Genomic DNA, 6,000 nt, shown 5'->3' on the forward strand with positions numbered 1-6,000 from the left:
ACTGGACCGGATCGACATATAAAGGATAATACAAAGGAGATTAATGATAAGAACCAAATGAAGGAACAAAATCAAAACAGACGTTACCAACCTAATGGGAATGTCGGAGGAAAGGCGAAATAGTTTACCAAAACTAGCAATGAATGAACGTATCTATTAAAACTAGCAGAAAAAAACGAGTACCTTATCTTAAAATATAGCACGAGACGGTAATGAGCCTGTCTACAATGAACTGTGCGCCAAGACATCAAGACTAAAGTATCCTATATTTTTTGCTATTTGTAGAGGGTCGATTGGTAGTTCGAACTACACGATAAGCCTAGCTTGATCAAGAAAATGATTCATTACATTAACTATGTGCGGAGTACCTTTGTGTCCCGGTATCCGAACCAGTGTGATATGTTGTCCAGCTTTTTCCAAATCAAAATTAATTTTTTAACGTTGTAAACATACCAGTTGGTGGATGTTTGGAGAGAGGATATCGACTGTAGGTAGCTTATTGAGTCAGTAAAAATGATACTCTTTTTGTGTGGGGAATGCTTAAGAAATAAAAGAGCCTGCCAGATAGCAAATATTTCTGCCGTGAAAATAGATAGTGTCGATGACAAGAACACTTTTTGAGAGATTGCAAGTTGGCGTATGTAAATTGCAGCTCCTACGCCAGTTTTATTCTTTGATCCCTTCCTATAAATATCCAGCCCTATAGCCATATTTGATACTCGAAGGCGTTTGGTAGCTGTCAGGGCAGGTTGAAACTTGGTAAAATCCGTATGACTGTACTTTATAGAGGGAAACATGATTTGAGGATGGTAATAGAGTATATCTAGATGAAAAGCTATATGTGGCAGGGATGTACTCTGAAAAATTGAATTTTAAATGGCATAATTTGGATGTACGCTATAATCAAGTCAGGGTGAGGCATGTTTCGCTGGGTATGGCATTGTAGAATTTCATATAAGAGTTGGATTTTGGGTAGAATGACAGTGCGTGCCATGGCCATTTTCTTTAGCAGATATTTTTGGCTAGGTATAATCTTCTTATATGTAATGGGTGCTCTCCAGCTTCTACAAGTAACGCATTAGTAGGTGTAGTTTTTAGGGCTCCTAAGCACAGGCGGAGGGCACTAAATTGGATGCGATCTAAGGTTCTGAGTTGTGTCACTGCAGCAGAGTCAAAAATATGAGCACCATAGTCCAATCTGGATCGGATTTTAGCTTTATAGAATGAAAGAGCAATCATTGGGTCTGCTCCCCATTGTCGTCTAACATCAGATTTCACTATATTGATATAATTATTTGCTTGCTGTGTTAGTGCCTGAAAGTGATATTTCCACGATAATTTATGATCAAATATTATACCTAAATAGCGATGAGAGGTTCGTATAGGAATTTGGATATTATCCAGCATGATAGGAGAGTTATCATACTGTCTGTGATGAGTAAAAACCAGCGTGGTATATTTAGAAGGGGACAGTTAAAACCCATTATTTAACAACCAGGCATTGACATTCCGTAGTGTATATGTTAAAATATTCCTACATGTGTCTATGTTTGCATGACTGGCGTAAATAAGGATATCATCTGCGTAGGTGATAATTCGGGCTGATTGGAGAACCAACTGAGGCAGGCCTTGCGACGAAGACCTAATTTGCAATGGGTGGCTGGGAACTTTGACAATCAACAATTTACGCACTAGAGTGAGGAAGTTATAGGGTAATTGAATATCATATCGTTTTCTTTAGAGAAGATCAATTATAACATTATCATAAGCGCCTTTTATATCAAGAAAAGTTGCTATCAAAGTATCTATATATTAAAAAATTGATGAAAACTAAAGTCAGTCAGTACGGCCATTCTATCCGGTCGATTTCCTTCATTTTTTAACTGAAAGGTATTCATGCACAGACTTGTCATCAGGCACTATAAATCACTTAACTTTCGCCGTCCTCAAATTATTTGATTTTTCAATTTTTTGTCTCTTTGAAGCTATCATATCTTTGGCTCTAATTGAGGTACGCAGTTCGTTTTAACCTAAGAACACTCAGTGGATCAAGATCTTTCATTTCAGCTCTTAACTATTCAAATTGGTTGATTCTGAGGAAAGTTATGAGTGCACATTCAATTTGACGTCCCATTTCTTCAATTTTTTTTTCTCATTGAAGCTAATAAATCTTTCGTTCTAACTGAGGTACGCAGTTCATTTTGGTCTAAAACAGTGGATCAAGCGCTTTCTTTTGAGGTAATAACTACTTAAATTGGTAGATTCTGAGAAAAGTTATGAGTACATCTGTCTCCATAACGAAGATATTTCAAGGACTTTTCAACAATTCAGCGCGTAGTGTTGTTCCAAGGAACGTTTAATTCAATTTCTTTGTGTGATGTATTTTCAAGTGTTCTGTTGACATAATATTACATTCTATTACCGCAGCAGATCATGTGCTTTATTTCATTAAGTAGGAACTTTGCAAATACATTCGTGAGGACGGTAACGAACAACACAATACTTTGCACATTGCGGGCGGAGCCAGCGGGAAACTGCTAATCTATATATTAAAAAAACTGATGAAAAATAAAGTCAGTCAGTACGGCCATTCTATCCGGTCGATTTCCTTCATTTTTTAACTGAAAGGTATTCATACACAGACTTGTCATCAGGCACTATAAATCACTTAACTTTCGTCTTCCTCAATTTATTTGATTTTTCAATTTTTGTCTCTTTGAAGCTATCATATCTTTGGCTCTAATTGAGATACTGAGTTCGTTTCGACCTAAGAACACTCAGTGGATCAAGTTCTTTCATTTCAGCTTTTAACTATTCAAATTGGTTGATTCTGAGGAAAGTTATGAGTGCACATTCAATTTGATGTCCCATTTCTTAAACATTTTTTTCTCATTGAAGCAATTAAATCTTTCGTTATTATTGAGGTACGCAGTTCGTTTTGGTCTAAAAACACTCAGTGGATCAATCGCTTTCTTTTGAGGTAATAACTACTTAGATTGGTAGATTCTGAGAAAAGTTTTGAGTACATGTGTCTCCATGACGAAGATCTTTCAGGGAATTCAGCGCGTAGTGCTGTTCCAAGGAACGTTTAATTCAATTTCTTTGTGTGATGTATTTTCGAGCGTTTTGTTGACATAATGTTACATTCTATTACTGCAGCAGATCATGGCTTTATTTCATTAATTAGGAACTTTGCAAATACATCCGTGAGGAGGGTAACGAACAACACCATAATTTGTACATTGCGGGCGGAGCCAGCGGGAAACTGCTAGTTTTTCCTAAATTTTTTCAGCAGAATGTCTGTTATAAAAACATTGTGGGCATCCTGTGTTCTTCGCCCTGGTATGAATGCATATTGATATTTAGGTAACAGGTTGTAATAATCCAGGCACCATAATAGACTATTTAGGAGAATCTTTAAAACGCTTTTCTCAGACAAGAACCTAAAATAATTCCCGTGTAATTGGTTGGGGTCATGGAATGTATATTTGTTTTCTGTATAGGTACTAAAAAGAAATCATTCTCTTCTGGAGGAGTCAGCGATGTAACCAGAATATGGTTGAAATAGTTAATCATAATCTGTTTGGCGTGTGTAGGTAAGGCATGTATCATCGGGGCTGAAGATTTTTTCTTAGCAATACTGAATTCCAATTCTCGTAAGGAAATGGGTTGCAGTAATGTGCTAAATTGAAAACTAAAATGCTGAGGATTCAGGGAGGATATAGAAAGAACTGTATCTGGCGTTAGCTGTTGATAGAACTCATCAAGGGTTTCTTGATGCAGTATTGCTGTTCTATTGGTATGATGAACATTAGATAATGATCGTATGGCCTGCCATATTACTTTGGCATTGGTGGCCACCGTTAAATTGGAAATGATGGATTTCCAAGCTTCTCGCCGCATATTATTAAAAATTCGTCGCATGGCGGCATTATGTTTCTTAGTCGAGAAATAATTTTGAGGGGTTAAGTCACGCCGATAGTCTTTGAACCGTTGCTTTCTCATCTGAAGTAATTGATGACATTGCTTGTCCCACTAATGTGTTTTGTTGAAGTATTCACAAATTTTGGTATGGTCACCACTACAGGATGATACAGATCTAAGTATTGTTTGATGAGGGTCAATAATTGATGATATGTGATGGTGGCATCTCTATGAGAATGCATGCCGGACGAAATATAATTACGAAAAGTATCAAGACTAAAATTTTTGAGTGATCGATGATAGGATTTATATGATTGACACGCGTGAATACGATTAAGTTTACTGAGTCAAACTGTGATTATGACAGGAAAATGATCACTCACATGGGTGTCCTTGATGGTGTTCCAGGATATTTTATGAGCTATTGGAATAGTATACAATGATAAAACAACTGCACTTGGTGCGGACCCAGGAACAGTTAACCTTGCGGGTGAACCATCATACAATATAAATAATTGATGTTTATAGGCTGTATTAAGTAAATTGTTGCCTTTGGGGGAGTCAAAGGCACAACCCCAGGAAGTATGGTGTGGATTGAAATCTCCTGCAATGATTAAAGATGGATGTTCTGCGAAATGATTAAGAAATGTATTCCACTGTAATCTGGTGAGGTAAATGTCAGGTGGACAGTAATATATTTACTACACACATATTTAGAAGATGGACAGCGAGCACATACAAGTTGGGGATATTATGCTGAAATGAGACTGGTCGATAAGACACATTAGATGCTATTAAAATGGCTATACCATCATGGCCATTGCCATCGAGTCTTTCAATATTATAACCATGCAGATGAAAATGCGATGTACACTGACTGACAGAGCAAATGCAACACCAAGAAGGAGTTGTTCGAAAGGGATGAAAGTTGGGGAAAAAACAGAGACGGCACGGACGAATAATTGATGTTTATTTCAAACCGATATGCAGGTTACACAATGCGCACGGCATCGACTCAGTATGATGTAGGACCACCGCGAGCGGCGATGCACGCAGAAACACGTCGAGGTACAGAGTCAATAAGAGTGCGGATGGTGTCCTGAGGGATGGTTCTCCATTCTCTGTCAACCATTTGCCACAGTTGGTCGTCCGTACGAGGCTGGGGCAGAGTTTGCAAACGGCGTCCAATAAGATCCCACACGTGTTCGATTGGTGAGAGATCCGGAGAGTACGCTGGCCACGGAAGCATCTGTACACCTCGTAGAGCCTGTTGGGAGATGCGAGCAGTGTATGGGCGGGCATTATCCTGCTGAAACAGAGCATTGGGCAGCCCCTGAAGGTACGGGAGTGCCACCGGCCGCAGCACATGCTGCACGTAGCGGTGGGCATTTAACGTACCTTGAATACGCACTAGAGGTGACGTGGACTCATACGCAATGGCGCCCCAAACCATGATGCCGCGTTGTCTAGCGGTAGGGCGCTCCACAGTTACTGCCGGATTTGACCTTTCTCCACGCCGACGCCGCACTCGTCTGCGGTGACTATCACTGACAGAACAGAAGCGTGACTCATCGAGAACACGACGTTCCGCCATTCCCTCATCCAAGTCGCACTAGCCCGGCACCATGCCAGGCGTGCACGTCTATGCTGTGGAGTCAATGGTAGTCTTCTGAGCGGACGCCGGGAGTGCAGGCCTCCTTCAACCAATCGACGGGAAATTGTTCTGGTCGATATTGGAACAGCCAGGGTGTCTTGCACATGCTGAAGAATGGCGGTTGACGTGGCGTGCGGGGCTGCCACCGCTTGGCGGCGGATGCGCCGATCCTCGCGTGCTGACGTCACTCGGGCTGCGCCTGGACCGCTCGCACGTGCCACATGTCCCTGCGCCAACCATCTTCGCCACAGGCGCTGCACCGTGGACACATCCCTATGGGTATCGGCTGCGATTTGACGAAGCGACCAACCTGCCCTTCTCAGCCCGATCACCATACCCCTCGTAAAGTCGCCTGTCTGCTGGAAACGCCTCCGTTGACGGCGGCCTGGCATTCTTAGCTATACACGTGTCCTGTGGCACAC

This window comes from Anabrus simplex, chromosome 10, assembly GCF_040414725.1.
Source record: "Anabrus simplex isolate iqAnaSimp1 chromosome 10, ASM4041472v1, whole genome shotgun sequence".
NCBI lineage: Eukaryota > Metazoa > Arthropoda > Insecta > Orthoptera > Tettigoniidae > Anabrus > Anabrus simplex.